Source organism: Saccoglossus kowalevskii, chromosome 14 (genome assembly GCF_978046115.1).
Source record: "Saccoglossus kowalevskii chromosome 14, keSacKowa6.1, whole genome shotgun sequence".
Taxonomy (NCBI): domain Eukaryota; kingdom Metazoa; phylum Hemichordata; class Enteropneusta; family Harrimaniidae; genus Saccoglossus; species Saccoglossus kowalevskii.
This window is the reverse complement of record NC_140654.1, coordinates 33,940,900-33,953,001: the sequence shown is the minus strand read 5'-3', so window position 1 is coordinate 33,953,001 and position 12,102 is coordinate 33,940,900. Positions and strand designations below refer to the sequence as shown.

The 12,102-nt window shown below is 33.7% G+C and overlaps 1 protein-coding gene across 1 annotated transcript in view; it reads right to left on the bottom strand.

The window, feature by feature from the left end:
- Positions 1 to 387, bottom strand: part of LOC102807726 (uncharacterized) — a 72,995-nt gene extending 72,608 nt beyond the window's left edge. Inside the window, exon 1 of the mRNA XM_085507604.1 lies at positions 338 to 387. The gene's annotated coding sequence lies outside the window, so the exon portion shown is untranslated. The remainder of the gene's footprint in view (positions 1 to 337) is intronic.
- Positions 388 to 12,102: the final 11,715 nt, after the last annotated feature.

Here is a 12,102-nt window from a genome sequence, read left to right as displayed (position 1 = left end):
CCTAGCTCGACATTTAGACTGATTCGATGACCCGCCACCGTCACTAAAGACTCATCCTTCTATTATTATATACAGATGCGGTCACTGATAAATGTACCTCTCCCAGCTGCGTCCCAAGTCGTTCTTGCTGTTGCCTTCCGTTTCTATAATGGCGGTCGCGTCTGAACAAGTGCCCGGACAAAAGCATTACAATAATAAGCGCAGCCCGGCCCGGGCTAGCACTGTATTAAAACATATAATAATCCTACCCCATATCTATATTACAAATGTATTTTGTCAAATATGACATATTTTAATGCAATTTTTGTTAAATAACATAAACGAGATCACAACTTACCCGTGTACTGAAACCATCTGGCAAAATTTCCAAGGCAGCCTCGTTTTCGAAATAATTAGATTTCGATGCGCACGCATAAAAGGACGAGCCAATTTGTGACCGGTGACACAGCCCGGTGGGCGTCTTTGGTTAAATAGTGATTTTTGAAGTATAAATACACAAACATGACTGTATTTTCTCCCACAATTTTTCAAGGTGCATGTCTAAATGTTGGAAACTGGATGACATTAGATTTGAATATAAGGGGGAATGTAACGCATACTGATGGCACTACAGAGCCCACGATTGCATCGCAAACTGTCTATGATTATAGCAATTCTAAGAAGAGGGGGGGGGGGGGCAAGGGGGGTAGCTGGTACGGTTTTACGGGAAAAAAAAGGGCTTTACTACTTTTTTAGTAACCGTGCCGTGATTTAGAATAGAGTAGAATATTTATTGCTATCCTACCACATATTTGAGGTTTTGATGAAAAGTGCAATAAAGTATTATTGCTATATTTTACTAATAATTACTAATATATTTTCAAATGTAACCAATAGCTTTCATTCAAATTCAAATATGTATTTGTGATTGGCTCAAAATACACAACACTGTCTACTCCCATAATGTGTGCACGTGCCTTCACATTACATAGCAATGCGACCGTCTGCTTGGATGGTTGGATGGTGTTGAACTAACTCATTAATCGCGGTGATGTTAAAATGTTATTTCTTGATTAGTAGATTTGAAAACTAACCGGCGACAATCATCACCAGTGTCGCAAGAAGACGTCTACAAGAGACACAGTGTTGTTGGCCCGGCTTTTGTCGTCATAACGAGGGTATTCGAGGTACTAGTTTTCAATTTATTATATTTTTATTTCAAAATGAAATTAAAAAAACCATTAAACTACTTAAAATTAACAAAGCCATTGCTGAAGATAAATTATTCAATGATATTATTAAATACGACCAACCCCAACTTATGGCCATATTTACTCCGAATTTGTACTGACGCATGCGCAGTATCAACCTATGACGTTACAATTTCTGTGTTTACATTGATTTTGCCTGTACGTACAACAACAAACCGAAAAAGCGTGTTTTGTTGTTTCACTGAACGAATACTATTTAGTGCGTTACAAGAGTTATGCTTTTAGATTCTGATAAATCACATTACAATCTCTTCTATAGCATGTAGTATTAAACGACTGTGATTAAAATATCAATTTCTCGTCCATATTGCATCTTTAATATTGTCTACAAATCTCATGATTTCCCAGAATCATGAAGTTCAGGTTTTTAATAGCGGCAATTACAGTGGTATAGCCTTATCTAGCTGCCCGGCAAAACTGTTTACTAGTAGTATATTGAATCAAAGAACAACAAATTTCCTAAATGATAATATTATTATTTCGAAAACACAGTTTGGGTTCAGAAAACAACCGACAATTTATTCATCTTGAAAACAATAATTAGTAAGTATAAGTAACACAAAAAATGCTAACAAATATTGATCTACGAGAGCCAATCTGTCGATTCCGTTTAATAAGTAACCACTGCCCTCGAAATCGAAACAGGGCTGCACACGAAACCGAAATTACTATTAGAAAAACAAAACTGTCGTCTTTGCTCAAAGAATGAAGAAGAAGACGAATACCATTTTATAACAACTTGCCGATCAAAGAAAGAAATTATATGAGGAAGCCGGAAAGCAAATAAACAATTTCCCAAATTTGACAGAAGAGAACAAATTGCAATGAATATTGCATTGGCCAAATTTATAAAAAAAAATAATTTGATCATGACGGCAACACCTTAGGATAACCACAATCTTTTCAAACATGCACACAAAATAAGACCGCAGCACATATAGTATAATTATAGGTGCATTTTTAAGTATTTTCATATGTTAATGGATAGTGAATCTATGTAATTTGTAAATGTAATTAATCATTTTTTTCACTTGTCGTATAGTTTTTAGTGACCTTAATGCCGTACTTTCCAAAGTAAGTTTTGTGTCAATGAATAAATACAATTCATTGAAACAAACGCCAAAATACCTCTCAAAAGAGATCGTATGCAAGCTTAGCGTATAAATAGAGAGAATGGATACTTACTCAGTGATAAACAAGTTGAAGTACTGTTCAGTAGGCAATGTATGCACCATGTGTCATTAGATTTATTTTTTCCGTTACGTTAGTACTAGTATTTCTTAATGCCTTATTTTTTGCTCTATCTGTTTTGTATTTACAATACGTCAACTTTTTTGTCATTATTTTGTATATACACCAATATAAAAAAACAAACATCATTTCAATATAGACTATTATTATCGTCATCCGTGTTACAGGAGATACAAGGAATGGTACAATGTGCGCGCAAGATGTGCGTCATGACATGCACGGATAGCACGCCGCCAACGGTTGACCTTTGCAAGTGTCCTTTACGGGGTAAGCTGATTTGCATTGGAAAGTTTCTTTGCACGGAATTAGAGAATTTCACGCTAATTAGTTGGTGTCTTGGTGTCAGCAGTGCAGGACTGAAATATGTAAGTCATTACCACATCAAATTGACATATTTAGTGTGTGGTTTTTAATTTACAACTGCATTTGTCGGTATATTTAGTGTGCTCGCTCTCCGCAGGGGCGCGCGGGTGTGGCAGCGTTGTTTGTTTTATAATGGCGTCGATTAAGCGAGCTGTCTATTTGGCGGTGTCTCTGTTACTTTCATGTCCGCCATTTACGCCGTTAAAGTGAACTAATACCATGTTTACAGCTGTATATCGTGGTCGGTGATATCCCGTTATTTTGAGTGAGCGAGCGAAGCAGAAAAATCCTGGGTGCTGGATTTCAGCCACGTCGACATTTGCCAGGTCAATCGTTGGCATGCACGAATATAGTGGTATGCGGTGTTTTTTTTTTGCATTTTCTTTAGTTGTGAATACTTATTGACGTATTTATATTATACAGTAATTTTTCATAAACTTATAAAATCTCTTACGATAAATCAAGATATAAATATGCTCATTAAAGGTCAGTGAACCCTGGTTGAAGGCGACAACTTATCAAATTATAAACCCATATTCTATTGACCCTACGCAAAGACATTGTCAATTTTTTTTTTGTAAAAAAGCAATAAATTGATTATATAAAAATCTGATCTGTTTGTAATTTAAATGTAAAGAGTATATGTATGTATGCTTCTAAACAGTAGGGATTATTTTCTTGCATGTCTAGCTGTAGTAAACAGCTCATGCCAAGCTATGGTAAAGTTGTGCTTCTACAACTTATAGAGTGTGATGTACATGTAAATAATAATAATAATTGACATAGATGCATTAAAAAAATATTCATTTTTTATTCTAAATTAAGTTTTAAACTTTCTGTATAATGTCCAAACTACAGTAAAAGTGTAGATTAATTCTTTGCATGTGCCCAGTACTTTATGTGGGACATATGCACATGCAGTGGTTTAGCGATTTGATTCAAAATGGCCGACTGGCAGCCATCTTGTTTTTTTTTTAAATGTGTTATCTTGGACATGTTTTGTCAGTTTTCATTCAAATTTGGCACATACTTTATACATGTTAGGATACATGTCCATTACAATTTGTTTCAAAATCGGATCAAGGATGGCCGATTGACAGCCATCTAAATTTTTTGCCTTACTACTATATTTCCAAGATTTATGTACCATTTTCATTTGTATTTGGCACATACATCATACATGTCACTCTGTTTCATAATCAGATCAAAGATGCTCAAATAACGGCTGTTTTTATTTTTGGTCGTATTACTATATCTCTGTCACCCATGTATCATTTTCATTGATATTTAGTATATCATAAATGGATACATGTACATGTCAATTCAATTTGCAATTTGATCAAATATGGCCAACTGGCGGCCATCTTGTTTGTTTAAAATGTGATAACTTGGACATGCTTTCACTTGTGATCTATGTTTTTCTTTGCTATGTCTTAAACCGAAGGATTCGTCATGCAACATGTGTTCGAATTTGATGTAAATAAACAATCTGTTGTATACGCCACTTGGGACTCAAGTTTCAAGGACACACTCATGACAACCCCTTCACTTTAATATGATGAGCACAAAGAAAACTTTCAAAAATTTAACTGGGACTGTGTCATTTTCAATGACTTGTTTTTTTCAAAACTCAGTGAAGGCAGTTGTAAAATGCATTGTTTGTATTTAAAGCTGATGTCCCCAAACTGGTGTAAGTTATTACACATTGTATGCATGAACACTTCAGCAATGAAGCATCAAACTACTTTGTTACCATGGAGATGACAAAAATCATATTTTTCAAAATAAATTTATTTGAAATATATGACTATAAAAATGACCATTTAATTGAAACTCCATAGACGACAATGTTACTGGTAATATATGAGGAGATTGTTTTATGAAAATGATAAACAAAGTTGAAAACATGGCTCAAAAGTGGGAAATCAACATGCCAGTAATCAACCACATGAAAAAAACTAACATGTTGTCAGCTCAAACTTGTAAATCTCAGGTAACAAGACACACCTACTGTACTACTGTAGAGAAACCACTGGAAAAACACCAAGATTAGAACATCAAAATAAAAACAGAATAAACCCACAGGTACACAGCCGCTAAGTAATAAACAAAAGACCACATGTTAGTCTCACCTTTGATGAGAACCTGAGAACAAATATTAAAAAAAATTCATAGGGTGATTGAATGGTGATTGGTCGATTAGTGGCATGAGATCTTAAGAGAATAATTAAGGTTTAATAAAGTTCTTGTTGATCTTGTATATGATGGAATATCCCTTGGAAAAAAATTTACCTAATTTAAACCCTGGGGGTTATTTATCAAAATCTACCACTTGGTGGCGCCCTATACCCAGACAATTAGTTGTAGAAATTGGCAACATACACACTCAGCATAACACCAAATTAGATGGTAGGCAATGAATATAAGCCTAATTATTAGATGCAGTACTGTAATGTATAATGTTCTCATTCACCACAAACAAGTACAGACCAACATTTGGCATGATTAGTAATTTTAATTAATTTCTAAAAATAATACATAGAATTATGACTATTAAAGGTAGTTTATCACTATATTTACAAAAAAAATCATAAATACATTGTTTCTCCAATTAATAAAAAAAAAATCCACGGTAACTGAATTTAGGCCAGAGACCTGTGACGGGCAACCTTGGTTATACCAAAACACAACAGTGGTTTGATTTACCATGGCCACACATGGAATTTGTGAAAAAAAGTAGTTTTAAGAAACATTTTATGATTTAGAAAAAATAAAAATATACCAACCAGAAAAGGGTCTAGATATAAAATACTCATATTACACATCCTGATCAAATCCAAATCAACAGCATTCGGGGGGGGGGGGGACAAACACTGTTCAATAATAAACTCAAGATGGAACTAATTAGCAAACTATTCACAACAATTCTGAGAAAAGAGCAATAGTTGTGAAATTGAAAGAGTTGTAATACTTGGCTAACATACTGACTGTATGCAAATCTCTTGTCAGTGACAAGATACACAACACAATTTTGAGAATTTATTTGAATATTTGGGATTTTGACCTCATTAAACTTTGAATAGGGTACATTAAAAATGGTCGCACTACAAATTGTTAAGATTGTCAGCCTTAATGTGAAAATAAGACAAAAATCTCATAAAATAGCGGTGAAATGAATATTTCATTGATGAATGATTAAAATTTGTGGACCAGTTTTGTAAAAACATTTATATTTAAAGACCACATACCAATCTATATCAAATTAATAAGATTAGGGCAAAAAAATGTACCAGATTTTAAATTTTCAAATTCTTCTACCAAAATATAAGTGATTTACTACAATGGGTGGAAACTCGTAGCAAAATATGACATTTCTGGATAAAAAATTATTCCATTGTGTCTAAATAGTTGAATACAAAGCCAGAAAAGTGGTAAAATAAAAATAAAAAAGATTCCCCGGTTACTTTGCACTTCACCTGCCATATAAATGGAGCTGATCTCATGAAATATGTGCTTGAACACACAACCTCATAATTATCAGATCTATGCAAGGTCAAGGGAGGTCAAAACTTATGGTATAATAATTAGGTCAAAGTAAACTTTGGTTATGTCAGATGAGAAAAAAATATTTAAAAAATGTTGTTGGGTATTGCAAGGCATTTAAATTTAAATACAAACGGTCATTTCTTGATTAATGTCATGTGACCTTAACAGTAAATACACTAATCATCAACATCATATAGTGTATTGTTTGCCTCATCAGCTTTTTATACACAAGTATTGCAATTTTGTATAACTTTTTGAGAGTTTTGAGTTGTGTATTCGCAATAAATGTGATTATTTTGGCATAATTGAGTGGAAAATGAGTAGAATTAAATATTATATCTTTATTGGCCATGCCTTAAGACATTATCATCCCCAAGAGGCTGTTTTTGACCAAAGCTGAATCCTGGTTTTGTCAGTAATGATATGTCAGTATCAAATAATTGGTAGGATATAAACCCATTTTCTTCTCATACATCAATGTAAATTGCGTTTATCTTCTCATAATAAATTGTGGTTGATGCATCTTTTATGCTGCATTCAATAGAAACGATTAATTGTTTAAATAGTGTTACAAAGTTACCACAATGTTACCACAATGTTGCCACAATGTTACCACAATGTTACCACAATGTTACCACAATGTTGCCACAATGTTGCCACAATGTTGCCACAATGTTGCCACAATGTTACCACAATGTTACCACAATGTTACCTCAAGTTAACCCATTAATGAAAATTTGTGAATGCTGCTATTACTACCAGTATGTAGTTTCTCTATTATAAACCAGTACATTTAGTTATTGTTATTACATTGTTTTCAATAAAACCAGTTCTAATTATTTAAGTTGATTTCAAATTATTCTGTTCAATTTTTTTTTCATTAATTCAAATCAAATTATTGTCATATTTAAATTCTGGTGATGAATTACGTAAGCTGTACAGTAGTTTTCCTTCTAATATGACTACATTTTAAATTTGTTTTCTGTCTGAATCAGAGATCAGTCTGATAAAAGAAACATCCTAGTTTTTTTTTTTTTTAATTTTGTGTTTAATTATTTATTTTCATTATACTTTATTTTAATTTATCATTTATTTGCTGTCAGTTTTGGTAATCATGAAAGCCCACAAGGATCAGACCCAATGCCTGTATAAATCCTGTTCAAATCTTGTATAAGCTATAGCCAATTGTAGATAGGCTTTTATATTGACCTGCGGCAAAATAAATAACAAACAATCAAAATGTACAAGCAAAAAGATTGTGTTGCTTGGTGTGGGTTTCATTTTGAAGACATCATCTCTATCAAAGCTTGGCCAGGACAAATGTCTGAAAAAGGTGGTTAGATACTCAAGTCAATTTCAAGTCAAAATTCATGTTCTGTTGTCTACTGCACATTTTATTTAATTTTTCATTTCACTGACATGTTCTTGACCATCTTTTCTTGTAAGTTTGCACAAAACATTGCCAGACATGAACCATCTAGATCATCATTGCTTTGGCGATCTAAATGTGTCGGTTGATTGCCGGCTGTTTGTCAAGATAACACAAAAATACAACTGCAAATTTTGAAATTCTTTGGTAAAAAGAATTTATTTGAATGCAACTATTGCATAATATATTTGCAGTAATATTTAGATTGACTGCAGTATTATTATTGTTATTCGCACCACAATTTGGAAAAGTGTGAGATGCACATACTTTCCCAGTTTCTTGCTCTAGTATAACATTTTGCAATCCATAATTTTATTGTAGCAATACTCTATGGACATTCTTTCTGTACATTATATTTTGCCCACCAAATCATGTACAACTCAATAAATTAATAGTCTAGAAAATTACTAGGTATACTTTTTATTTACAAAAGAAATTCCACAGCACTTTAATATTTTTTTATTAGTCCCCGTTCAGGCACAGCCTGAAAAGGGGACTTGTAATTCAGGTTATGTCAAAATGTCCATTTTCCGGTTTCCGTTTTCCATATTCCATTTTCCGTCTCCAACATTTTCTCAGAAATTCTACAGCAGATATCAGTGAAACTTGGCAGGTTGATGAACAAGTCTCTGCTGAGTATGCATGTAATTAGTCCCCGTTCAGGCGCAGCCTGAAAAGGGGAGTTATAATTCAGGTTTTGTCTGTTTTCCGTCTCCAACATTTTCTCAGAAATTCTACAGCAGGCAGGTATCAGTGAATCTTGGCAGGTTGATGAACAAGTGTATTCCGAGTATGCACGTAATTTTTTTTCCAGATCTGAAAATCCCAAGTGGGTCTTTTTCACGATTTTTATCAAAAATTATCTCTCCCGGCAACATTGACAGAACGTCTGCGCATGCTCAGAATAAATTAATTACTGTAAAATACTTTATTTTTGCTTGCAACATTTTTTTGCTATTTTCGCTGAAGGAATGTTTCAGTTAAAATAAAATCCAGCGAATATTTCCTTTTTCCTATATTTTACAGTCAAACTTGTCAAAAATCAATGAAAATAAATTCAATACAAAAAACAGCCAGAAAGAGTCTTTTCAGCGAATGATAATTCCAGCTGAAATAAAATATTTTACAGTAGATTAGATCTGTGACTAACGCTACAGCACGTGATTTCTTCATTGCGTGCAATTTATTATAGTACTGTTTATACATGTATTCTGTTCGGCTCAGTGGTCTTATTCACTAGTTACTAGAAGAACTAGTAACCTTATTTGATTTCAAGAACTTCAAGAAGGCGGCATAAGAGACGTGTTTGCAAAGGTAAGTTCTCCAGTTTCTACAAAATTGAATGTATTTTGGGGTGCGATTGGTGTACATTCCGTGACGTACATACGGACGTGAATATTATGATGATTGCCAGCTTTATATTTTTGTGAAAAGCCAAAAAAGCAAACAATTGTCTCCAATCTACGAAACTAGTTTGTAAATTGTATACCCTGTCAAATTATTGTACACGAACGATTAATTCATGGGGACATAGTTTCAAGTAAAATCGTTATCCGGTCTTTTGCTTGTGTCGCGATTTCCAAAATATCCACAACTCGGGGGGGGGGGATGTCCCTGTGTCGATCAACTTATTCATTATATAATAGTAGGTTGCCTATGATTATATTAGTTGTAATGAAGATTTTGTCGATCTCGCGCGATTCAACATGGCCGATGTGCAGTGACAACACGTGTATGGATGGTTGGTCGAGTAGTCTGCAACGGACCATGAAATCGCCCGGCATTTTTTCGGCATTTTTTTATAGTTTTTTTTAAAAATATTTTAGATACTTCATTCACTCCTGGCGCCTAAAAGAGTCTAATTTATATTGTACCATAGTAGTCATTGACACATATTGTGAATAGCCCAAATAGGTAAGCTTCGTTTCGAAGCTGTTATTTCTGCGAACAATGTTAAATTATTCTTTGAATGCTCAGTTTATATTTTGAAAACAACTAATTTTTTGATTAAAAAAAATCATGCCGTTTTCAATCAAAGCATAATAAAGGTCTTGCCAGAACATCGGTAAATCTACTACCGCGTTGCGTTCACCACGAGGTCACTGAACCGTCATTAACATATTTAAATGAGCCACATGTAAATGAGAACATGGAGGATATCGTATCTCTTCGAACATTTACATTCGACCGAAATCATTCGTTTACGATGAAACTAAGTTGAATATTACTTCCAATTTATATAAATTCAACGAATTAAATTTTTGTGCGTTTTTATAATCATTACTGAATAATAATCAACAATTGCAATACTTCGAAAACAAGTAAGTTATTCACTTGCGAAACACAGAATGACCAGATTGTGCTACCGTGATCATTCGCTACCGGTACTAACGACTAAGCAATGTATTCGTGTTTGTATTTATTCGAAACTTCTTTTAGAACATACTTTACTTTTCGTTATCAACAAGATTATAAAAAAAATAATGCATGTTACAGTATGTGAATTTTTTGGGGGGATTCAATTCCAACATTTCGCGATGCCTATGAACCAAAGGCCTTTCACTCTTCTCTGAGTGTGACACCTAAACCAGAGGTTTTATGGTGTATAAACTGCCACTAAATGAAAAGGCTGTTGAACCTTATTAAAATTTATAAGTACATGTTATTATGCATTTTATTATGAAAACTGACTAAATTAAATGTGATCTTATTTTTAATTATGATTATGATTTATATCGGTAATGACGTTTTCATCCAATATTAATTGTGCAATTGTTAAAATGCCTACCTACACATTTATTGTTTTTGTTTCTGTTGCCCTGAAATAGACATTTGTAAAAAAAAAAAAAAAAGTAAAACAATCATGCTTGATTAAAATAAAAAAAAAAAAATGTAGTCATGTAGCCCCTTCCTGTTACCTGTTTTCAACTTCTTCCAAAGTAAAACTGGCGAAGCCTTGTAATTGCCATACAATCATCATTTGTGGGAAAACTTGTATGTTATTGAAAATCTTTATTTTGTTGTCTGTGAATTAATATAATATTTGAAATGGCGTAATGGTGCAAAATATTCTCAAACAATCAGTCTTCTGATGACACTACACTGCACATTTATGCACAGTCAGTATCCCAATGCACGATCACAGCTTACTAAGTGATGATGGTGGTTGAAATGGAAAACTGAATACAAAAATCCAGTAATATCTCAAACGAATTTCCGTCTGCTGTGAATGCATGTTTCGTTGCATCAAATAAATAACCCAATTTTATGATAGAAGCTTGCAATCTTGTGCCATACAGGGTCAAGTGATTGAGCAATAACAAATGTGATTTTATGTATTAGGTCATTGAATGTATCCAAAAACATGGTACCAATGATCTGAAATTTCAGGAGTGCTCGCTGAATTTATTTATATAATTTATACTAAAAAAAATAGTTTCTGTTTTTCTTCTAATAATTCGGCCACTCTCAAAAACAAATATTTTTCTATGGTCGAATTGCAAGAAGAATACAAAACTACAGTGATTGCATAGCGATACATGTAGGGCCATTGTCAATTAGTTTGCCTGATCAACACAGCGTTATACATAGGGCTGATATTGAATCACAGAGAGTAAAATCTTGTGATACTACCGTATTTATCCGGGTATAAGCCCAGGGTCCTGAACATGGAAAATTGCTAAAAAGAAGGGGTGGGCGTTTGCCAGGAGATCCCTGGCAAAAAAACGAAAATAGGCGAAAAGTGACAACATGCAGATTGAACTGCGGCAGGGAATAGAACAGCAAATGAAAACATGCAACGGAAATAAATAAACAATATGCAACACTAGAAGTAAAACAAAAATAATGTATTGCTTATAATGTGACAAATAAACCAGAAATAATAAAAATCGACAGTGATGAATCATTTGAGTTAGGATTTTCCCGCCGACAAACACGCCCAATACGGGTGAACTCAAAATGAATTAAAATGTCAGGGGTTAAACAAAATATTTATAAAGCCAAAATAACGTGATTTCAACCATTCTCCCAGCTACGGGTTGCTACAATATTGCAACATTGTTTTCATTGTCGACGACGCTAAAGACGAACGAGTACGACACTTGCTTAGCGGCTCTCCTTATACGATTTACTTGAATAGTTTCCAAGGAAGCACAAACAAAACGGCCAGCCCTTTTTAGGGCCACGGCATATTTCAAAAAAAGAAGTATCACGACAGACTTCAAGAAAGTCAACTAACTGTTAATACAACCACAGTCAACG